At 34.3% G+C, this 26,122-nt stretch overlaps 1 protein-coding gene across 4 annotated transcripts in view; it reads left to right on the top strand.

The window, feature by feature from the left end:
- Positions 1-26,122, top strand: part of CNTN5 (contactin 5) — a 698,727-nt gene that overhangs the window by 114,644 nt on the left and 557,961 nt on the right. Inside the window, exon 1 of one of the 4 annotated variants that reach the window (XM_072032764.1) lies at positions 13,514-13,532. The exons of the other annotated variants lie outside the window; for them this stretch is intronic. The gene's annotated coding sequence lies outside the window, so the exon portion shown is untranslated. Of the gene's footprint in view, positions 1-13,513; positions 13,533-26,122 lie in introns of those variants that run through there. 4 annotated transcript variants of the gene reach the window in all.

Here is a 26,122-nt window from a genome sequence, read left to right as displayed (position 1 = left end):
TATAAAATTATGGTGGAATAAGTACTACTTAATTACCAATATGGTATTTACTTAGTTCAGATTCTAGTTTCAAAAATAAAAATAATATTGGACATTCAGACTTGCTGAGATAGTATGCTTCAATACTTTTGAACAGATGTTTTAAAATTTATTTCTGTTCATAATTAATGTTGTATATATGTAAATATAGGTACCTATGTGCCTAACTAATGTACCTATATCATTATACATAAAAACAGAATTCTAGTTGATCGGTATAAAGTTTCAGAAGTTTCCTTCAGAAAGTTTTGAAACATGTAGGATTGCTCCTCAGTAAAATATAGTAAGATTTTGAAATCATTACATTATTTTTAAAAGGAGATTGCTGTATTTTGCAGTGCTCCAAAGCAGTGAAAAGATCTTTTTTGTTGGCTGGCTGGCTTGAAAATATCCTAACATTGGTTCAATGGGAAAGATGCACAGGAAAAACCTTACTGGTGCCACCATATGGAATAATTACAGTGACAGCCCTCAAAAGAGTAAAGCGCTAGGATCTGTTTTGTACAGTCAGAGCAGTAAATTAATACCCTAAGGAATAACTCGCCAAAGTCTGAAGTAATCAGTAGCGTAATAATTGTATCATAGACACTGAATTTTACCCAGCTAAGCTGTCACCATCCTTCTGCCATACTGGATTGCTAATGGCAATGCTATCTGCTAAGGAGGAGCAGTGACAGGTCTAGCATTTGACCGTACTCCAAGTGACCACATTAACACAGGTAACTAATCATGATTTCAGCATAACAACACTTATTTTTCTGTATTTTATTTTGTTATGTTAGTCGTGTTGTGGACATATTAATAAAAGTATGTGAAGCATGCTTTACATAATACAAGCATGTGAATGTTTAATAAGAGGTAATGATAAAAAGAGCCTGTTTGTCTCATACTATATTTTCATGTAAATAATAAACACTGGGATTTTTGAGCATTTCATTCAGTGTTTCATAGTGATTTTAGACAATGTTTCTAGCGAGTATGAGCAAAATAACATAACTTTGATCATCTGTACTTGTTAACACTGTAATAAAGCCTTGTAGCAAATGGCTATGTGAACTCACTTTTGCAGTAAGCAACATGTGTTGCAATGCATTTATACAATGAAAATGTTCTGCCTCACTAAATTAATGACTAAAAATTAGTTTGTTTTTGCTTTAGTGAGAGGGGCTTGTTCTTTTATATTTTTATTTTTTTATTAATAAAGATGGTCTTTTTAAACTGTAAAATGATCTTAATTACACCTGAAAAAAAATGTTTTTAGTTAATCACACATATTTTGAATTATAAAATGCTATATAAAGATTTTTACTTTAACAGCATATTTATCTAAGCATTTAAAGATTGTATATAAGAGGCTATTTTAGCATGAAACTGAACCTTCATTATGCCAAGAGAAATTTTCAGAAAATATGACATACATAAACAGCAGAGCTGGAAAGTGTGTATTACTTCACTTTCTTTGAGTACTAAATGCATGTTCTTGTGCTGTATATTGAACATGCCACAGTAAATGCTAGGTTTACTTTTGCATTGGCTAAGCTTCACTGTTTTGAAATAAAGCTTTTTTTTCCTATAGAGACCTTAATTTTGCTAATATGTTAAGTGAAGTGAGATGAATACAGACACTGTCTGCTTTGTGAGAAAGCTAAATTAATACCCAGAGGATTAACCTTCAGTAACAAGTGTGATTATTATTAGAAATCGCTACTAAATGCCTCTTAAAACATGGTTCCTACAAACACGTTACCCAGTGTGTGTTTGTGTGTGTAACCAAACACTTTCAGTGCAAGATGAATAACACTGACTCAAACTCTATACATTTTTACCTGTCATATCTGCTTTAACGATATCAAGTGACTTTAATGATATCAAGTGACATTTTTTTCTATTTATTTATTTATTTTTAAAACCTCAGATTCTGAAAGGACTCAGACTAAAGCTTTTATATTCTTCTTCATCATCGCTATGTTAATAAAAGCAGAAATCAAATTCTGTTGTCAACTATAATCCAGTGGTGTGCGATTCTGAAAAACATTTCTTCAACCAAAAGGAATTGTAGTGTTTCAAAATTATCCTTAGTTCACTTGAGTCCTTTCTTCTTTGTTAATTGTCATAGGAAGTTTTAGCTTCTGCTTTGGATATGAGCCCACTGAAATTAATGAGATGATATTGGGTCAGCTCCCTTGGTATGTTTAAGCAAGAACGCACTATTGAATTTGAATTGTTCTCCTTGTAAGCTACCTGAATTAATAACTCATTTTTGATAAAAACAACTTAATAAAATTATACTAAAACTTCAAGAATTATTCAGCATCAGCTGTGTTTCAAACTGTTCTATAATGGTTTTTGGTTTTGTTTTTGAGTGAGTAACAGTGGTCTAAAATATACACAAAATGTTTTCACTCAGAGAAGAAAATGAATTAAAAAACAAATAAACAAACAAACAAACAAACAAAAAACAACACACCAATGGAAACAGTCCCACCACCTCTAAACTTACAGAAAAAATGTGACAAACATACAATTCAAATGTACTACTTAACATGTACAGCAAAATAAAAAATAAATACAAATATTGTACTCTCATTGCTTAATAGAGGAAATATTGTTTGTTTGTTTTAATTTGTAAAAAAGACAAAGGTGACTTTATTTCCATCAATATCTGTATTTCCTGATGGCCTTTGTGTGGATTTGAAACGCCTATTCAAAATGCTGTTATATACAATCTGACTGACATAAAGTATTTCACTTCCAGGTGAATATATGATAAATATGGGAAGTAATTAAAGTGTATTTCCACATAAAATATATCTAAAATTAATTAATTGACAATTAGTTAAATTGACATATTCCAGAAGTCTAAAAAATCTGTCAGATACAGAAACTTCTTATAGTGATGTATATTGCTTTAGGTTTGTGGTCTCAAATAAGTCTGATGCAATTTCACCTTATTTTGGCTTAATGCTTTTCCCATCATAAAAACATCTAGATGCACCCATTGGATACTTTAGGCGGTCATGGCCTAATTTTAAGGTCTGTCTATTTTGTTGGTTTGCAATATTTATTTAAGTGTTTGATGGAATAGTATGTATTATCTCAAATACTCAAATCCAGTGTTCTTGAGCTATATATATATGTATATATATTGAGCTATATATAGTATTTGAAAACTTCTGAACTCCAGTAGTAGCATATATCTACTTCTTGATTACACTGTTCTATAGGAAATGGGTGAAAAATCAGATACGTTGTCTAAATTTATTTCATCATTTTGGATGATATTGAAAGCATTTTTCTGTCTTTTCAGAATATTTTAGTTGTACTGAAATGTATTGCCAAATTATTGTAGTGGGAGATATGCTGTAAAGTATCATGTAGATTCAAGTTATTTACATGGCAAAGAACCATTATTTTACCTTAGTGTATTTACTAAAATCACACTGACTTCTGTGACACTGCTTGCAGAGCACCTTTTGCTGGATGATGAAGCCATGAAGGTGATGCTCATGCTGCTTGTCCCTCTCCCTTTGCCTGCACAAAATGACCATGCATGCACCAACTAGATAAATTTGTACTGACTCTCAGTGGAAGCAATTCAAAATTGTATCTCAAAGGCAGATTATTCAGAAGACTTTGTACATTTAATACAGAGCATGTGGTTGCTTTCCTTACTGGCTCCATTACAAAGCACCTTATGAAACGTAAGCGAATGATGAGAATTAAAAAGAGAAAGAAAAATACTTAATGAGGCTCACAATGCTCTCCAACACCTAGGTAGCTTTTGTCTAAAGTGACAGATTTAACAATTATCCAATTATCTTTTTTATTTTTTTCCTCCTTTTGCTTTTGAGAAAAGGGGAAGAAGTCTGCATATTGTACTAGAAAATATTCAGAATTATATCCAATAATATCCAGCAGTAGGATAAATACTACATAATGGTGCTTAAATATTTTAGAGTGACCTTGTGTTTCTTTTATTGTGCAATTTATTTTCTATACAGCATATGTAAATTGTTCATGAGCATGAACACAGCACCATGGAATTATAGTAATTTATATATGCACCCTACTTTCTCATGTCCATTTTTTGTGAGTATTGATGAATATTTACAGAGCATTAACACATAGTACCCCCATAGCCAAATACTTTCTACTCCATTTTTCAAAGTACACTGTGCTATGTAGATGAAAATTGTCCACATGCCCAATCTGGACATTGTCCAATAGAGATACTTATATGGTTTCACAATTGTCATTTATTTCTTCCCCACCCTTCAGTGAATGGCAAATGTATGTGGCTCAGTGCATTCCATAAAATTTACATGAAGATTCTCTATAGTGGTCCATATTTATTGTTAACCATTGACAAGAGGGAGTATGTAGACATCTTTATAGAAAGATTTAATAGACAGTTCTGTCCAGAACAGAGGGTTCACATGCAAACAGAGAGTTTGCCAGGATAGTGATGGAAAGACAGATCTTCTGCTTTCATTCCTGTGAAATTTGCTTCTATATTTTTTTTGCTTTGTTTTGTTTTGTTTTGTTTCATTTTGCTTTTTGTTTTAAAGTTTCTTCACCCAATGCATATTCGTATTTAAATTGCTTAATTTTTCTTTAACTGATGCCTATCTCAGGCCTCACCTGGAATACTGTATCCAGTTCTGGGCTCCCTGTTGCAAAAAAGACAGGCATATCCTGGAAAGAGTCCAGCAGAGGGCCACAAAGATGATACAGGGCCTTGAGCATCTTCCCTATGAGGAAAGGCTGAGAGACCTGGGTCTATTCAGCCTTGAGAAAAGAAGACTGAGAAGGGATCTTATCAATGTTTACAAATACCTGAAGTGTGGGAGACAGAGGGCCAACCTCTTTTCAGTGGTTTGTGGGGACAGAACAAGGGGCAATGGCCACACAATGGATCACAGGAAGTTCCACACTAACATGCGAAAGAACTTTTTCATGGTGAGGGTGACGGAGCACTGGAACAGGCTGCCCAGAGAGGTTGTGGAGTCTCCTTCTCCGGAGATATTCAAGGCCTGTCTGGATGCCTACAGGGACAACCTGCTCTAGGGAGCCTGCTTTGGCAGGGGGGTTGGACCTGATGATCTCTTGAGGTCCCTTCCAACCCCTACAGTTTTGTGTTTCTGTGATGTCTGCTTTATTTCATGAAAAAAACAGTGACCTCCATTAAAAAGAAAAATAAAAAGGAGAAAAATAAGAAAAACTATCATAGAGGATAGACATTTTTAAAACAAAAGGGAAAGAAAAGTAGGGATTAAAATATAGTGGAAAGTTAGAAACTGTAAGGTGTCTATCTTATATAGCCTTGCTTAGCTTTATATTTGCAGTGGTGCACATGAAACTACTAAAATCAATAAAGTCCAAAAAGAAATTAGGTGAGTAAACAATGACATGTAATGCTGGCTCAATTTACTGTATCATACAGGTTTCTTCCGCTGTATTACCTGGAAACTACATTAAGGCTGAAAATTGCAGTATTCCAGCATTAGGAAGTTCAGCACAAAGGATCTTATATGGAAAACAAACAAGAAAACAAACAAACAAAAACCCACCACATCACCATATAATTTATGATTATCATAATGCTTAGTAGAAAGGAATCCTATCAATCTATCGGATAAAAACAACATTCAAAAATATTCTTTATATATTTCTTGTAGATATAATTAGGAACTTAAATCTATCTGTAGATACAAACCTACTGCTGGCTAGTTGTTAAAGGGCACCAGAAAAATCAGAATCTTACCGTTTAAATGAATGGAAGGGGTTGTAATGTAGAAAACTTGAAGACATGTAGTGGTTTAACCTGGCCGGCAGCTAAACACTACACAGCCGTTCACTCACCCTCCCCCATCCTTGTGTGGGATGTGGGAAAGAAACTGGAAAGTAAAGCCTGTGAGTTGAGATAAAGACAGTTTATTAAGACAGGAAAATAATAATAACAATAATAATAGTAACAATAATAATAGTAACAACAATGATGATAATAGTACTACTAATAATGTGTACAAACAAGTGATGCACAATGCAATTGCTCACCACCCACTGACCGATACCCAGACTAACCCCGAGCAGTCCCACCCTCCTCCCCCAGCTAGCCACCCCTATATATTGTTTAGCATGACGTCAGATGGTATGGAATAACCCTTTGGCTAGTTTGGGTCACCTGTCCTGGATCTGTCCCCTCCCAGCTCTCACTGCACCCCCAGCCTGCCCGTTGGCAGGACAGAGCAAAAGGCTGAGATGTCCTTGGCTTGGTATAAGCACTGCTCTGCAACAATTAAAACATCGGGGTGTTACCAGCACTCTTCTCATCCTAAGCCAAAACATAGCATTCTACCAGCTACTAGGAAGAAAATTAACTCTGTCCTAACTGAAACCAGGACAACATAAAACTATATTTAGTCCTTAGACATGTAACAGGTGAAGTATGCAGAGTGATCTTTGAAGAAGCTTACTAATGATCAAGATGAACAAGAGAAGTTACAGAATGGAATTATCCCAATGCAAAATTTTCCAGAATATCCCACTTAAAACATTTTAGATCACATTTTTTATGAGTGAGACCACATTCCATAATCTGTGGAATCCATAGAGAAGATCCACTTTTTCAAAGTGTAAATTAATTTTAACCTTTTGATGTCATCTCTAAGCTGATGTGAGATTTTAAGGCTATTCTACAAGATTTCTGGAAGAATCATGTCATCTGATGTAAGAAATTAGGGCACGTAAAACTATGGGTGAAGTATTTTTTTCCCCTCTCCAGTTATAAGCAAATCATAAAAACTCGGTATAATGGATAAAAATAAAGGGTCTCCAGCATTGCAGTCAGCAATGTGGCTGGAATATATTGTACATAGAGTATACTTGAACTTGCTCTGAAGTCACTATTTATGTGTGATGAACTGAAGAGATACCTTGAGGCCTCCAGGACTGCAGCCTAATCTGTAAAACCCATTTTGGGGTAAATTAACACTCTGTCAGCTCTGTCACTTCAGGAATTCCATGCCCCAATGCAATGTAAAAGGAGAGGTTGATACAAAATTCACGTGCCCTCAGGAGTCTCTTAGCTTCTTAGTGCTTGTTCTTCGCCTGGACCACATGTCCCCATAGTGCTAAGCTTTGCTGAAACGATGCTCACACTTTCCCAGAAGCGAGAACAAAAAAAATTTTAAATGGGTTCTGTGGGCATTTCCATGGTGTGAGCATCCAACATATTTAGTAGGTATTTCTGTAGTCATTTGGTTTTCAGAAACTTAGTTAGATGGCTTCTGTTTAAGAAGCTTAATATTTCCAGCAGACAAAAGATCCTATCATGGTCTCTACAGCATTTTGTCCTCACGTATTAAAACACACAAATGATATTTTTGGAATTTTATTATTTCTACCTGAATTCCCATAAAACCACAGGTTTTTTGTTTGTTTGTTTGTTTAGTTTTACTTTATATAGAAAATAAAATGCACTAAAGATATATTTCTCTATTTTTTCTCAGAGAAAATTCATAACTTCTTAAATGAAAAAAAGTATACGGAGGATCTAAAGTGACTGAAAAGTGCTCTTTCTTGCTCATCAAAAGAAACTGTGTGCTGTAGCATAATGAATACCTTCAGAGCAAATGGTCCAGGTGTAACTAATCACTGCTTTTGCTGCTTTTCTGTTGAGGTTGGAGAACAGGGAAATATTCCAGTACTGCTTCTATTTTTATGAATATCTTTGTATTGCACACATTGTATCAGTATCTCAGTAGTCAATCTATTATAGCTCCTGCAGCAAAAGAAAATTTTAAAATTTTTATGCCCATTAAACACAAACAAACAGGATGAGCTCACCAAAACCTCTATTGAATTTTTTTGATAAAAACATTCCCACTGTAGGAAGATGCCTTACAATGAAAGTCTTTCAGGTTATCTTTATTTTGAAGCTAGTAGAACAGAATATTTTACAGCACTTCTGGAATATCTGAAATATCCTGTATAATGTTTCCAACCTTTACAGCAGGCTGTAAATGCCTTTAAAGGCTAATGTCAGGGACTGTACTTTATAAAGTCTATCATCTCACTTTGTCAATATAAGCCATTCATCTTAATAACAAAGGCTTTCTTAGAAACTAAACAGTTCTCCATACTTCTCTCCATGGTGCAGCTCCACATATTGCCACAATCTTTCCTGATTCACACAAATGTAACTTTGTGTAAAAGAATTACATCCCGTAGTAAATGAAGGGAAGGGAAGGACAGCTTTGATTTCTGGAGCATTGCATTGGGGTTTGAGAATGGGAACATGATGAAGAACTGATGGAAGAATTGCAGCATTTTTACCTTACAAATGAGTGTATAATCCCCATGAAATATGAAGCTGAAACTAATTTGGAGATGGCAGTCTGGTGCATAAAGCTTGAAAGCTGCAAACAAAATTTACTACCTAGCTAGCACTAGTAATAGTGCAGGCTATACTAAAACTTTATGATATTCTTTTAAAGCTGAATAAAGTCATTTTACATTCTGCTTATTTATTAGCTATTTGCATCAGTACAATGGTGAGTAGTTCAGTGGTTTGAAGGAGAATAGTGTAGGTGAATCAATAATTCATGGCTCTGAATGATAGAACTAATATAGCAACCTCCTGAAATGTCAGCATGCAGTGTGAAGCCTATTAGTAAAAGGTCCTCTTCTTCACAGAGAAGTTAAATAATTATTACTTGGAACAACAGAGTACAAAGCTAAACGTTTAGAGACAGTCAAGAATTCTTGAAAGGCTTTTCTGTTGTTGCATTTTAGATAAATTCATGTTTAAGATGGAGTAAACATTTATCTTTGCTACAGACAATGAGGAGGTGAGCTGGGAATCATGATGTCCCAAAATGATGTTACTTGTTTGTGTAGTCATACAGAAACCAAGGCTAGTTACTGGTCATAAATTCCTCATAATATTAATTAGGACTCAGCAGACTTTGTTTTGATCTAATTCTTCCTGCTTACCTGTACCCAGACACGACAAAGTAAAATGCCTAATTACATATGCTAGATGCATTTTTAAAGAGTTCACTTAATTTTGAAAGGGTCATAAACCAGAATATACATTATATATATATATATATATATATATATATATATATATATATATATAATATAGGTAATGAAAGATAAGCTAAGTATTAGGGTTTAGATATTTGTGGGTGAAAGGCAAACAAAATTTAGAAGTTGACTCTGATATGAGAACAATTTCATGTCCACATTTAGTGCTGATACCAATTTGTGAAGTGGAAAACAATCACTTAGCAATGGAAGAAACAAAAAGGCATCCAATGAGATATCTCCATTCATAGTTCCTCTCCAGGGTTCACATTACCAGTTGTCTGATTGGAACAAATGTCTTCTTGAGAAAAATATATCATCTGCTATAGGCTGCATCCTTAAAACGGTTAACGTGTCAGTAGCCTCTTTTGCTTCTCATGGTGACTTTGCACGCCTTGTGTGCAAGGCATTGGCTGCCTTTGTTTTATCATTCCTGCTATACATTTTCTTGCAGTATATGAAAATAAGGCCCATCCCAATTCAAGTGAACAAAAATGCAAATTTAAATGCTTAATTTTCTCACAAATAGCTTTAAATAGCAAATAGAGTATAACATGTGGCAACTTCATATACAAAGGGGTCAGATTCCCCAGTATCTTCAGGTTGATGAATCTGCTATGTGAGGTTTATTGGTACTTTGAGTCACCAAAGCAGTGCTTTGTAGCTAACATACCTCAGCATCCCATACCTGATGCATGGCAAAGTGCTGCTTATTGCACTCTTTCACTACTTTCATCTACTCATAACTTTTTTTTTTTTTTTTCCCTCTGTGTAATTTACATATCCATGCAGATCACAGCTGCTTTTAGCATATTGACTTCTTTCAGACATACAAGACACAAGTATGCTAGGCTGATTTTGACTGAATGTGGCTCCTGGGTTTCTTGAGCACATTTAAAAAATTATTTTGTCTTGAATTTTTGTAACTTTTCAGTTTAAAATCTGTAATCATGGATTTGTTTTGTTTGTTCATTTGTTTGTGTTCGTAAACAAATGCAGTAACATTGTCTTTCTGTAATGGCCTTACGTTTTTTCTTAAACATAATGTAACCAATATAAAACATCTGGATCAGAAGCAATGGGAAGGAGTTCTGCAGATACACATCATAAGACAGTGTCAGGGGCACCTCCTAATAGCTTCTTAAGCAGTAGGAAGGACAAAAATTATGTAAGGAGAATAAGATACTTGATGTTACTTGAAGCACAGCAATACTTCTTTAAATTGCTATCCATTAACTCCCTGCAAAGTCTAAATCATAGTTTAATTGATTTCTCATAAAGTAATAAAAATATTAAAGTGTGAAACAAATGTTATTTTCATGGAGAACACCAAGTAAATGAAAAATAAACAAGCATCAACTGAAACAAAATTGTCATATAATTTGAAATACAGTTTTTGATTAACACTTCAGTATCATTTTCTTTTTTTCTTTTTTATTCTCTTCTCTCTCACTCTCTCTCTTTTATTTATTTATTTATTTATTTTTAATGAATGCTTTTGTGTTCCTGTTGAAAATATACTGCAGCATCACATATTATACAACTATATTTTCCAGTATTAATGTTTTCTGAATATTTGGTATTTGCTCAAATTACTGGATTATTTTTCTATTTCAAATCATAATAACCACCTAGTATTATTTCTCTTAGTTAAATTTAACAATTTAGTACTGACTAAAATTAAATTTCAGTACCACTACCAAAGAGTTATGGGCTACAGAAGCCAAGAAAAGTTAACTAATGCATTTTCCAACTTGAATTTGACAGCTACACAGTAATGGTGTTGTCTGACATGACTAAACAAGGAAATAATTTATTCACATTTATTCACATTTAAATTCACATTTAGGAACTTTAAAATATTTTTAATAGGATTATAATATTTAATATATGTGTTCATCTAGACATCTCTAAATTGGCAAGGTATTCTCAGAAGCTAGAGATGTATCATTTATCTCACCTAATTTTATACAGAAAAGGTGTAGAAATCTGAGTTCATCTAGACTTACTTTTAGAAGAGCTGAAGAAAATGAGAGAATGTAGCACATCCAGGAGACAAGTCATCTGATTTATTTTAGACTTTGAAATATCAGCTAGAGGTATGTATATTAGGAAGGAAGGAAGGAAAGAAGGAAGGAAGGGAGGAAGGGAGGGAGGGAGGGAGGGAGGGAGGGAGGGAGGAAGGAAGGAAGGAAGGAAGGAAGGAAGGAAGGAAGGAAGGAAGGAAGGAAGGAAGGAAGGAAGGAAGGAAGGAAGGAAGAGTTCAATTTATATACACATTTATTTTTGTGTTATGCTTTACCAAGCAGTTGCTTACATTAGTATCTGCAGGGTGTACCACATATTTCAGTTCCTTGCTCAGTTAGAAATAGATAACTGAAAGGTTCTTTCATTTAAAGAAGTGGAAGCTTTGGCTGATAGGCAGAATCAAAACTACATTTCTAACAGTCTCTGAGTCATGGACATTTCAAGAATTATACCAGGACTTTCTTTCAAATATTATTATTGCTTATAACAAGTCTCTATTTACCCTGAAGTATCATGGGATGGGGAAGAAGTGTTCATCAGAGTGGAAACAGATCCATGAGCATGGCAGAAGTTTTTCTAAACTTGACCTTTCCACTACTTACTTTTATACTGTAGTGAACAACCTGCCCAGTAGGTCTTTTTATTAACAATATAATGTAGAATTTGTCTTAAGAAGTAGAGATATCTACCAATGTCCAATAAAGAGAGGAAACCTATTCATTCATTCTGGTGACTTCACCCGTATTATTTTAGGTCACATTCAAGCAGATAATAGAACTGCTTTATGTCTTTTGAATTTATTTATTTTTAATTACGAATAATTAGTGTCACTTTTATTAATTGCATTGTTTTCTTACCTTTGCATGAGCAGTAGGTAGGAAATAAGTTATTGAAAAAATATAATAAATATATTTTTGGAAAAGGAAATGTTTTCTCCAAAAAATATATAATTTTGTGCTTCCATTATATCATGCCTATTATGCAAAAAAAAAAAAAAAAAAAAAAAAAAAAAAAAAGAATATATATCTATATATAAATATAGATAGGAGCATTATTTTATTTTATTTTATTTTTACCGTAAAAAAGGTCCTGGAGTTTTGCTTTTTAGAAAATAATACTTTTAATAGAAGAACTATTTTTCTTGATGAATTGAAATTCTCCTTGCAGAGTAAGAATGAATTATTTCCTATCTTACCCTCTAGAATTAGTTTTTACCCTGTCTACAAACACTGTTTTTAAGCAGACACTTCAATATTTTAATGAACATCTCACTGCATTAAAAATATGGTGGTGACATTTGGTAACATTTTTTCTATGTGATTTTATAAATTTATAAAGGTGGTGCTTTAATTTATTTATTTATCAATTTACAGACTAAAATGTTCCATTAACTGCATGTTGAGGAAAGTCTCCAGCCTTAGCAGCATGTACAAGTAGTCAGTTGCATAAGTCTCCTTCTTATCTTAATTCAAATTCAGAATGTTAAGAAGCTATAAGTGTTCTTCAGTGTTCAAACACAGGCTCAAACTCCTTTCTCTCTTTATTAGTTTTAATTGAATTTTTCCTTTAGTACTGGAAAAAACTATCATCTCTAGCAATTAAAAAGTTATTACAAATGCAAAACTGAAGGCTTGCTTGGATTTTATTTTATTTTTTCCAAACACTTAATTTTACTATTCAATAACTACCAGCATCACAAAATTAATAAAATGAAGGGAAATTGTGATGTATTCAACTATGATCCTTTCAGCACAAAATTTCTTTGTCTTGTATTTTGATTTTTCCAGACTTCAGAAAAGACAAGTGAAATTTTTTGGTACAGAAGTATAAGAGAAAAGTGTGCTGTAAAACAAAACAAAACAAAACAAACAAAAAAACTGTTCACTGTCCCCTGCCCACCCCCCTTATCCCTCCCCACCCCCCCTTGTTTTTTTACTTCTTGAATTAGCTTTGCCTGGCTTCTTAATCTCTGCAAGTACATTGACTATATCTGGAATCATGATTTTTACAGGAATATCTTATTTATGTGCTATCAAAGAAACTTCTATTTCTGAACACTTCCAGAAATATAAATGGCTGAGAGACACTATTTGCTGAGGCTGCACACAATTCTTCTTACTCAGATGACAGTAATTGAGGAATAGCTGCACCTGGAATCATCTGAGTCTGACAGAGACAGGGAGAATCCAGCCACACTTAGGCAAAGAGACAAGAATTCTGTTGAATGTTAAATTATTAAATCTTTTATTACTGTTGTTTGGACTTCACAGAAATAAATTGTAGATGCTTTTTGCTTTGACTGCAACTGTCAGCTGCTTCTTTTCTGTGTCTTACAGGAAGTAGAAGATATCCGCATGTGCTAAGTGAAAAGTGTACGTATCTAACACTAAGTAAAATCACAAAATTTGTTAATTTATTGATTTTTTTTAAAGTTTCAGGAAACAATTTAAAAATAACATCAGCAATAATAAAATTGTAAACACTATATTTTAAGAAAGAATCTCTTTGAGTGAATTAAAAAAGTCAAATTAAATAAAAAAAAAGTGAATAAAGTAAAGATTGTTATCCTGCTTTAAACAGGTGTTCTCCTGACATATATAAACGAGGTTGGATAGGCAGATACCATTGTGGAGACCTAATTCCTTTAGAGTTCAATAGTGAATTTTGGGGCTAATAAAGCTATTCACTTGCATGAGATATTCACATAGTATATTGTTTTATATGTAATAGATGTATATCATAGATTTTATAGCTGCATATTGCATAGAGTATGTACTCTCATGTAAACGTATTGATACTGCAAAACTCAGAAAAGTATTGCTACTTGGAAATATTGGCTTATATACTTGCTGAAAAATTAGTCAATGATCACTTTACCTAATGAAAATCTAATACTTTTTTTTTTCTTGATTCTCAGAAAAAAAAATGGCAATCAAAAGGAAAGTCAAAAGGCATACACCAAACATGAACTTCTCCCTTGCTTTTAACTTCTTCTTTTACATGTTGAAGGTTAGAAAGGAAAGGAAATCAAATATAGGTTAGTGTAGCACTTCAGTGGGGCTTTGCTGTAACTATGGTGGTGTCAGGATGTACAGAGAACAATGTCCAAAGACTGATGTAAAATTTTTCTTCATTCAGCTTAGTTTGAGACAATTAAATAGCTCTTCAAGCACAGAAGCTCTTCTTCAGGTCTAAAATAAAAGCATAGGTTTGCAAAACTAAATGCTAGTTGGAAACGATTTCCCAGGATTTAGTCAGATATTTTGCATCTTAATACACAGTACTGATGTATGTACTGCACAGTGCTTAGCTTTTTGTTCTGTTTTTAGTGTTAACCACTTCAGCTGATAATTCACAGCCTTTCTCTTATTATAGCTTATGGTTAGTCTGGCAGTTAAACTGTGGACAAATAATAGATGTTAATGAGTTATGAGGGTATGGATTCATTGGGAAGAGAAGGGAGGAAAGCCTGAGTTTTCATACCCCTTATTTTTTTCCTTGTCATGAATGCATCTGAAGACTTCTGGTCTTCAGCAGAGACAGAGCTGTGAGTAGTGTCTGAATGAAGCTTTTGAGAAATGTCTGGGTTTGGTTTTTGAATTGAGCTTCATCTTGCACAGCTATCAGCTTAAGCTATTGACAAAGATGCTTAAATTAGAAGTGCAGTTTCCTTAGACTCTATAATCATTTATAGGAGAAAATGCATTTCTGCCTCCCTAACCGAACTGTCTCTGGAGGTGCCCAGTTCCCTCCAGGGATGCAACTGAAGTAAAAGGAATGATGCACATTTTTAGAAGATTATCTAAAGCAAATATATGACAACAGGTCTATTTACTAGAGTGAGGAAGGTTCATTTTAATTGAAATTAGAACTGACTTTAGGGGACTAATGCCAGGAATCAGCAGAAAATACTCCAGATGAGGAAAAATGGGCTTTTATAATGTATGGAATCAGATTTTGGTATCTTCAATTGAAGTAATAATTTCTAAATAATTAATTCACAGAAAATTAGAAGGACATTGTCATATAAATACCTCCTATACAGATTCAGGAAAGCAAGGAAACAAGGGAATACATTTGCATATGACACTGCTTAATTTATAAATAACCTTTTCAGTTATGAACTGAACACAGAGAATAAGGGTTAGAACACAGGTGAAAAAAAAGAAAAAAAAAGAAAAAAGAAAAAAAGGACACTCTACCTGATATTATTTTCTCTTTATTGCCTTCAAAACCATATATAGTAGCAGAAACTTAGTTGCTTGCTTTGCCAAATGCTGGACAAGAAAAAAAAAAAAGCATTTTTAGTGTACATGAGAACCCTATAAGTCATAAGACAAAGGACGGGGAATTGTGACTACTGAGAGAAACAGAAATAAAGAAAACATAAGTTTAAGGGGAAACGAAGATGAACATCATTACACCAGAAAAAAAGGAGAAAGGTAGGCACATAAAAATGTAAAGTACTTTCCTGGGGAGAGGAGATAAAGTGTACACACTTGAAATGGAGATGAGCTATATAATATAGCTAAATTTGGAATATATGAGCAGCTGTTTAAGGACAAGTAAGTTCTACTGCAGGATTTATAAAATGCCTATATATAAATGCCTACATAAAAATGCCTATATATAAATACATGATATTCAGAAAAAAAATATAGATATATATATATATAAATAAATGTAATTCACAGAAAGTAAAAAATAAAAAAAGAAAAAGCTTTTTTATTTTTTTTAATTAAAAACAAAAACAAAACAAAACAAACAGCTACATTGGTGACTAAACCTGGATATTCACTTTAAAGGGTAAGAAGGAATCATATTTTTGAAGATCTGCAAGACAAAAAGTGATTTAAAAAATAATAATAATAACAGTGGTCTTAAGTCTTGTCAGTCATCAAATCTTTATGGACTCTTCTTTTACCTGTCCTTTTGCATTTATGACACATTGGCAATTAGCTGAATCTGTTGCTCTACATTGTAGCTGTGTGCATAACAGAAATTCACTGCAGGGAGCAGCTGTAGTTTTATTCATTATTCAGTAAATACCATTCCGTATCACCAGTAACAGTGCACATATTAATATCAGCCTTTGATTTAAAAAATTATAGCTACTTAAAAAAACATATCTCTCATTCTTAGCAAACTTTAATGACATTTAGATTCAGCATTGTATTTTAATACTTCTTGTGACAAGTGCCAGTTTCTTAGACATGAATAAACATAGACATAGATATGTGGATTCCAAACCTGCTAACACGAATAATTTATTCTAAAACTATCAACTCTTAAAATAACTTTCAAATGAAAAGCCTTTGGAACTGTACTGGAGACAGCTATCAAAAACTGTTTATAAAATTAAGAATGAAGGGATATTATAGATTGAGGTTAGAGCCTTGCACGATAAATAGCTCTCTATCAATGCTATGTAGGAGGTCAATTTGCCACAAATGGCAATTGGACTGTGAAATGATGGAACTTAAATAAATAAATAAATAAATAAGTTAGATGTCCTGAGTGGTATTAATGGAAGTTTAACTATCCAAGCAAAGAGTGGAAAATATAAAGGAGAGGAAATAAGACTGAGGGTATGTTTGCGGATGTGGCACACAATTGATTTTTAACTGAATATGTGCATCAGCTGAAAGGGAAGGAAATAATAATGGCTCTAGCATTAAGTAATACAATCAAAGACATACATTTAAATAACTTTGTACCACAAACAGATAAAAGCAGAGTAATTTGAAGACAGGGCTATTTGTTCCTTTTTTTTTTTTTTTTTTTTTTTTTAATTTGTTTTGTAAAGTTAAAGATTATCACGATCTTAATCAAAGGAGAAAAATCATTATTTAGGTGTGCAAAGGGTGACAGAGAGACTGTAGAGACAAATGGGACAAAAAGAGGAAACTTAGTGACAATTTACACCAAATGCTTTTTAGCAAAATACCAGCACAGTAGAGATCTTCCTTAGAAGAAATGATCCTATAGTGTGCTGGGGCAATTATGGCTTTGTGGGGACAAGTACCCTTATTTAAGAGACTAGAGATTAGTAGTTTAGCCTTTGAAGGTCTCAGAGCTCATCACTCCTACAAAACGTGAGTTCTCCAGCTGGCAGCAGGTTATCTGCAGAGGGCATATTCTTTCTCATTGAGTGGTGGGATTAACACTGACCAACATGTATAATATACTGTAACAGTTTACACTGAGTGATTTATTTATTTGTTCTCTATTAGGTATGTGATAGTGTATGCCTTGTTTTATTTGGTTAAGAGAGGGAAGACAGTGGAGAAGGAAGCTTGTTACCAGGGAGGGTCAAATGAAAACCCAGCAGGCAGGGATTGCTCTTTCTCTGAGAGAGTTTAGAAATTCCTAAGTGGCTGGATGACTTCTCAACTTTGCACTGAGATGTGCAGGAAGAAAAAAAGAGCACAGTGAAAACGCAGAGCAAGCTCAGGGAGACAGCACAGGCAGCCACCAGGTAACCCTGGAGAAGACCAGGGAACAGACATGCATGTACGTCTTAGCAAGGAAGAAATGAAAAAGACACATCCTAGGGATCTAGTGTACAAATTTGCTTACCCACTTTTTTTTTTTTTTTTTTTTTTTTTTTTTTGTTATTGTGTCACACTGGAGACCTCGTTTTCCTTATTCAGGATCTTTGTATTCCAGTTATGAGACCACTGCTCAACAGTGATATGTAGGCAGATTCATCTCAACACTTTTCCCAATCAAAGTTCTCATTTCACAGCTTCTCATGCCATTTTAGGATATGATTCTAACAAGTATTAATTGACAAATTGAACTATTGAGTTTGCCTTTATTTTGCCTTTATTATTCCCTTGCTTGTCTGACAAAGATGTGTCCATCCATTCAAAGGTTCCAAAATATTTTATGTTTAAAATACATAAACCAAAAATCTCTAGGGAGTATCTGGCTATCAGTCAATCAGAAGCTGACAGCTCTTTGCTGCTCTGCCCATAATTCCTAATGGAAAAGTGGTAAGGCTGAACATTGAAGTTCTGTTTCAGCTGCAAAACTCTGTTCTAGTTGAACATGGCAGATTGTCTTACATGTCTAGAAGATGAACTCCCAGTTGCAAAGGAATACCGAAGAGTTGACCCAAACAGTTATATGAGCTTTGACCGTATCGCAGCCTGGAGTCAAACCTCTTCATTAAAGTCTCGGAGAGGATTATAAAAGCATCACTATATTTCCCTATAATGTCAGACAACACAACTGCAAGCAATGGGTGAAAGCAGTCCAAACACAGTAATGTAGTTAAAAATTTAGCCCAGGAATATACCTAGTCAGCCAAAGCAATCAAAAAACTCATTGGCTACATTTTCAATACGGACATAGAGTTTAAGGCTGGGACTTTTGTTAGTTAAATCCAAGATTCATTATCTGATACAGTATCACAACCATGTATTTTAAAAGTACCAGAAAAGGAGGAGGTGTTGATAGCACTGTTTACTTTTTGCTTAAAATCCAAAGATAAAATGTCCAAATCACAAGTTAGGAGACTTGGGACTTCAGACTTTTTTTTTTAGCCTGAAAGGTAAAATAGATTCTAGAAGCTTACTACTTGTAGGCTTAGGCACCTGCTTCATCTTCAATCTCAACCCCTATATGAGAGGCAACAAAAGAGCCTGACAGGCAAAAGGAGGACAAGCAGCTGGAAACATAACTCCATAACTAAGCGGTTAGGAGAGACAGATAGCAGACAGGAGACCAAAACATTGGTCCCAATATCAGCCTTTTTTTTTTTTTTTTTTTTTTTTTTTCCCATCAATCTAATATAAAATGCACAAACAATCCATGGAATCCATGATGCCAGACCCCAGGTTAACTCCTATCAGATGCATTTTTGGTATTTCATTTTAATGTATTTTTCTGTCTTTTTAAAGAGATACACAGATAGGTACAACAACAGGCAGAAGGCAGCATTGTCACTAACTATATATATACATACAAAAAAAAAAAAGACTTTGTACTCTCTGCAGCAAAACTGAATAGGGAATTATTCCCTTTCTGATCTCTTACAGTACTAACAATATACAAAGAGGCATTTAACAATTGGATATTTTAAAAAATTGCACAGAAACGAGACCTTCAAATTGACAGTATTCCTTTAAAGATGACTCACTACAAACTAGCATCACTGCATGATATTTATTTGTGACAGTACTTTACTGTCATCAACAAAATTTCACAGAAAATGTGGAACTAATCATTTGCTTTGACTAAGACGAAGACAGAACTTTCTGCTTATTTATGTTTGCTACCTAGGTAGTTAATATGTCTTGCTTAGCAATAAGATTAATATGACTGCAGCTTAAAGTTCCAACTCACTCATCTCAGTTTAAAAAGGATTACTGTCAAGAATAAGGCAAGATTATTTTGGTCTTTGTTCTGTAGCCATGTTAACTATATGCAAGTAACACAAGGAGATGTCTATTGATGGGGTCTTTTGGAGGGACCTGTCTGAACTGGAGAAGTGGCTGTTTTTAATACTTTCTCCTTCACTGTGGAAAAGCCCAGTTAGCAAGTTATACAAGCTATGATTTTGGTAGAAGATGGAAATAGAGATTTTGAAGGGCTGTGTCATGCTGTGAGTATACATTGCACATAAATTCCTCTTATTTAAATATCTCATACTTAAAAAAGAAAGAGATTTTTTTTTTTTCTATATTGTCAAACGCAGCTGTTTATTAGTGTTGGCCTTTCTTTTCTTTTTTTTTTTTTTCTTTTTTTTGGAGGGAGGGTATTTTGAAGGAAGATTTCTTCAAACCGGCTGCTTGAGAGTAAGAAAAATACAGTGGGGTATGGTAGTTAATCATTGCTGCAGTATTTGGGCAAAGGCACTCTGAGATAGCCCTATGAAAGGAAAAAAGATGATAAACAAGTATGAGAAGATATTCAAGTATGTCAATATATTGACAACACAGAGCCAAGCTAATTGCACCAGGCAAGGAATGCCCAAATTTCCTTCATGTAAAACTGTGCTCTCTAGATTATCATTTGGCCCTAGGAATTAGATGACCGTCTTCAACTGTCATTACATATTATTCACGTCATGTAATAAGCTCTGCAAGGATTGATATTAGCTGTCCTCTTCACCCATGGTATAGCTAAACTGTAATCCAGATTAATCCGTGGTGGACAGCATGGAGTTACTGAGTGTTAATTGACAAGAAGATGAGCTATACAACTACATTAAATCTTTCTTACTATACCTATGGTTATTCTACCCCTCCACTTCTGCACCCTCATGTCCATTATCTTCATATTACATTTCTTTTATTTCATGATGTAACCATCCTAAAGGCCCCATTTGGCCTTAAGTTCCCCCAGCATCACTGCACAATATATAAACCCTTCACTTTCATATATAAATATATACTTGATAAAAAGTGTTACAGATCCCCTCTGTAGGTATAATCTATATTTGTTAATTGCCTTACACTCATATTTATATAACGGATTGGGGTAATTGTGAGACTTTGAAGTAACAATGTAGCACCTAGAGATGAACATAAGAGTGAGCATATGCTTTGAAATGCTACGAAATGCAGTATTGACTATAGTTGCTTCAATCCACTGATCCGTCTATAGGCTTTGTATGCCTTTATGAAATGCTTCTTTCAATGTGTAAGAAGCAATGGCTTTCATCATCTTGTACTAGTCCCTGATTAAGCAGATCCTGTATCTCAGCACTTTTTTCTTTACGCCTCCCCAGACCACCCCCCACCCTTTTTTCCCCTCTTTTTGTAATCACACAGGGACAATATCACTTTATTTCTTCAATGGTCCACATGCCCTTACTGCCACATGCCCTTTGACACTACAACATGTCCTATCTCTCTCTTCTTTATTTCTTCTTCCCGGGGAGCAATTTCAACAGGACAGAGATTCTGACACATCTCTTTCTCCACTCCTAACCTGAAGGTTTTCTGTTCTGTTTCAGGGACGTAGGTAAAATCACCCCCTGGGCCAGACCTAGGCTGCTACTTGGCCAGCTTCATTCTGTAGTCAGGCGGCATGAGCAGAACTTGGCTGAATGAGCAGATCTAAATTATTAGGTTTGGCACCCCAGGAATTGTAATTTCAGCTTCTCTCTTTCACTGCAGCAGTAAAGATTCAGCCCAGCTCCCATGATAGTCAGGCTAACATAAATTGCAGCTATTATGGAATTCAAGCTAGCATTTTGGGGTATGTTCAGGAACCAGTTAAGGGTACTCTCGAGCAAAACTTTTAGCTGAAGCTGACAGAACCTTAAAAAGAACAAATGGACAGATGGTAGACAGAAAATAAGTTACAGCAGAAGAAGAAAACTAGAATAAATGTTCACAGTTAACCATAACTTCATCATATAGAGATGTTTGGATAATTATTGAACTGTAAGCAATCACTGCGCCCTCACAGTGAATCCTAGCTGTCATAATAAAATTTAACATTCCATGTCGTATGGGTATTCCCACATCTTGCCTAAGATTTCTAAATCTAGTGTCCATAAGGGATATTGGAATAAATGAAGACTGTTGAAATTTAAGCAGCCTTAAGATATTTACTTTTGCCTTTAATACTGTGACACAGAAGAATGTCAAGAGTTAATTAAATAAAAAACAGAACAGTGCCTGACAAGTTTTGGAGCGTTAAACTAAGTTTGAATGGTGTTCAAGGTCATTAGCAGTAATGGGGTCATCAATACCCTCTGCAGAACTTGTTTTCTGTTTAGCAACTGTGTTTTACGTTGAATCTGTGCTGGTCACTAAATGTACTAGTAATAACCAATTTATTTCTTTCAATAAATGTGCCTTTCATAACAGCAATAATAGAGTCCAGACAAGCCCTTTTCAAGGGATTAATTTCCTCTCTAACTCAGGTGGCTAAAATCTTTCTGCCATTTCCTTGATGCCTCACACTGTGTTGGCCAGATACAAGGTTGTTCTTTAAATATGTGCTACTTACTGTTTTGTTATGCTGTATCATAAGGGCCAAGTAACCCTGGTGGAACTTGAAATAAGCAAGCTTTCTATTACTGACTTAAGCTAAAGAGTTTTTTCCATTCTGACTAGAAAAGCTTTATTTTTCTCCTTCAGGTCTGGGGAGGGGAAACAATATGGAACTAGTAGAGCAGAAGTAACAGATGCCATTAATTGCACAGGAAGGGTTCTGTTCCTCAGGAAATAGCTGTCTCCAGTTCTTCACAGAGCTCTTAGTCTACTGGTATCTATTATTTTAAACTTATCTTCTGAAATAGTCTCCAACATTAAACTGCCTAATGTGAATATTTGTGGCTCTATTATGTCCTTGGTTGTTTCTACACAATGCAAAGCACATTCTCAGCAGGAATCCCACTGGGGCATGGGGTATTATACATATAATTGCAGAATATTGCAGTTGCCCTCCAGCCATTGGTACCTTATCTAAATATTCACTACTATTCAGTCAAGCATATTTGCCTCATAGACGGGTTTGTTTATGAGGAAAAAATATATATAATCAAATGAAATAAAGAAGATCATAGGTGCAATATTTATGTAAGCTTTTTATGTATTGGCACAAAATAATTATTAATTCAAATCAAAGAAAACGTAATATTATTAAACCAGTATTTTTTATCCTTACAGAGGCTGAGTTGGTGGAGTTTTTATTCTAGCCAAAAGCTTATAGATTCATTTTTGGCTGATATTACTGATTTTTTTCTACTCATGTCAAAGAATGTATTTAAAGAACATTCATGTCACAATTGAAAATGAAGACACAATAGATCATTGTGACATGTGATTAGGCCTGTTTATGCATCTATATCCATTGCATTGTCTGCAAAATGTATTGCAGAAATTATTTTTAGAAAAGTTAGGGTACTACAGAGTTCTTAAAGGACAGGGGAAAAAATAGCAGTAAGCTTGTGTTGAGTATTCTATATCTTGAGATAGATGTAAAATAGATAGATGATAGTAAAAAGACACACTCAATACAAGTTGAAGGAGGCACAGTCTGCAAGTATGAAACCTGTACAATTTACAAACAAATGTCAAATAAATCCAGGAAACTATTTTCTCTTTCAAATCCAGAACCCATCATCCTAAATCACTATTATCTAACTGCATTAACCAAGTTTGAATTATCCCCCATAGCTTGGTTATAATTTCACTTTAAATTTTTATTTGAAAAACTTTAGCATGGTTTGAACCCTCTGGCATAGGAGAGCTGAAGCAGCATCTGACTCTGCAACTCAGCAAAGCAACATGATTGCAAATCTTTCAGATTTCTCTTTAAAAGATTACCAGTGACTAATCAATTCAAACTTAACAATGGCTTTTCATAAATATTTTAACTGAGTTTTTAAAGTTAAGGACCTAGCACAACAGTTAAGCACATACACAACAACAACAAAAGTCTTTTTGTTTTCTCATGGCTCAAGGCATCCGTCATTACCTCTAATGACAATACCCAGAAGTTTTGAATCTATGCTGCTTTCACAAAGGCATTACACTTTCAGCATCAAGACTAGAAAATGTTTCAGCCAGAAGTAAAATAAATAAATAAAAACAAATCAGTTTGCAAAATCATCAGATGTTAGGATTGTATCTTGCCTGGGGCATATATGTAATCATCCAATTAAAAGAACATCATGATGCAATCTCATAAGCTATCAAACTCAATGGTAATGATGGAGAAAATCATATGTCATATGGCATCCAAGAAAAAAGGGGGAACATAAGATTTGGTCTATATAAAATCAGTGCTGAAACTGGGAGCACTGGGCTAAGCAGGCTATATTTAACTGATTTGGAGGGGAAGAAAAGGTTTGTTGCTGTTATTGTTAGATAGTTATTTTGATTCAACTCAAATATAGCATGCTGCATTGCTCTTTTCCTAACTGAAGATCATGGCTAACCTTGCTAACCCTATCAATCATATCCTATAAAATGCTTGAAAAAGGCTCTGTCTAAGGAAATCCAAATACATATTCTTTCTCCACTGACAAATACACTGTGTCTAATAATGGAAGCTAAAGAAAACTGTTATTCAAATCCTCCGAAAATACTTTCAGAAAGGGTGTTATGGTTCGCCACCTAAATATCATGTAACTCTTAAATCCTGATTTTTTTCCCTTGATCAAAAGATTCAAGACATCCTCTGTGCTGAAGCAGCATTCTGGTTTCAGTTAACCTTGAATCTCAAAGTGCTTAGGTTGATTACACAGCTTCCCTTCACAGAAAGGAAACTGATGTTTTCTTCAGCACTATTAAATATGCTTATTGATCTAGAAGTTTTACAGACATCTACAAAAATCAGTAAATCTTGAGGAAATGATCAAGAGCAGAACTCAGAAGATACGCATAGTAGGTGACCTGTTCTAGACTCTGCCCTCCATCAAGTGGGAATTGGCTTTTATATAAGAATGCTTCTTCACCATTCAGTCCATATTCAAAAAAAAAAAAAAAAAAAAAGTCTGCATTGCATGTGATAAGACTATACTCATCTCTAACTGGCTGTGTTAGACAGAAAAGCACATATGCAGTGGGTAATTTTTGCAAAGGCTTGTATTTCCATGCATCACTGCCTGCTATGCATCATTACCTGCTAGTCCCAGTTTGTATGACAAGTAATCCAGCCTTCATGATGCCCCAGTTTTCTGAGATCTGTCTCATGGAGAGCACAGCTTTGGCCCATCAAACCCTTGTAAGGCTTGTGATATCATCCATGCCACAAAATGACAGTGTGTTTACTATCTCCCTGGCTAGGTCTGTTTAATATGGCTGACTTAACAAATTTAAATACGACATATTAAAATGGAAGTAGTAGCGAAATAAAAGCGTGAAATCTTGATCTAATTACTAAAATAAATTATAACTGCTCCAGAATAACATGATGTTAATTAAATGCAGTGTCACAGAGCATTTACTAGCTAAACATGGCCTTTTCCTCTCAGAGTTGTTTCTAGCTGGTGGTATTAAACAGATTCAAGAAGAAAAAAAAAAAACTGTGCTCGCCTATACTGGTCTGATAGTGGCCCTTACCGTTTTAAGAAACAACTTTAGCTGCTGGAGATGACTTTGTTGGTTGCTCTTTTGCACCTTTTCAAAGGAAGAGTCTGGATGAAAAAACTCTAAAAAGCAGGACCCAGAACTGCCCATACAACTCTGTTATAGGTGGTAGGAAAAAAAAAAATAAAAAAATATCCTTGAACACACATGAGTCTAAAGAACATAAACTGTATATTGCAAGTTGTTGCTGAAGAGGGAGGCAGCAAAAGATGATGATTCTTCTTTGAACTTTATATATAAGGCAACCAAAGAAATTTTCTTTTGCATGATACTGATATCTTACTGACATCTTTGAGAGAAAAAGGGAATGTTTATTCAGCTGTTACACAATATTGGAAGCTTTTTAATAACTCAACATAGAAATATTTTATAGCTCAACATAAGTACAAATTGCTATAGGAAACAATTTTCTACAGTGTTAAAGGAGTAGAGATGTTGAAACATAGATCATTAATTATGTGAAAATAGATACAGTTCTGAAATGTTTTGTTCTGAGATCACACAGAAATAATTTTTACATTTTCTAGAAAGCATAGCTCTGAAAAACGTATTTGGCAAGATCACAGAATCACAGAATTTCTAGGTTGGAAGAGACCTCAAGATCATCGAGTCCAACCTCTAACCTAAGATGATCAAAACATTCTTTTTGGATGAAATTAATTTATAATTATTATTTCTTAAAGCTATAAGTATACATTCAAAACAATTTCCTTCAAAAAGAAAACAAGAAAAGAAGTCAGAAGTGTGAAAAGCAGCTGCTTCTGTATTTTTGAAATACTTTGCACAGTTTTCTTGGAATGGAATTCTTTTTTATACAACATTTAAGATTAAATAATTCAGCCTTTCAGTGAAAAAATATGATCGTCTCTTGCATGAAGTATATGCTACATCCTTATCAATGC

Source organism: Anas platyrhynchos, chromosome 1, assembly GCF_047663525.1.
Source record: "Anas platyrhynchos isolate ZD024472 breed Pekin duck chromosome 1, IASCAAS_PekinDuck_T2T, whole genome shotgun sequence".
NCBI classification, from domain to species: Eukaryota; Metazoa; Chordata; class Aves; order Anseriformes; family Anatidae; genus Anas; species Anas platyrhynchos.
The sequence above is the reverse complement of the archived record's forward strand: the minus strand, read 5'-3'. Positions and strand labels throughout refer to the sequence as shown.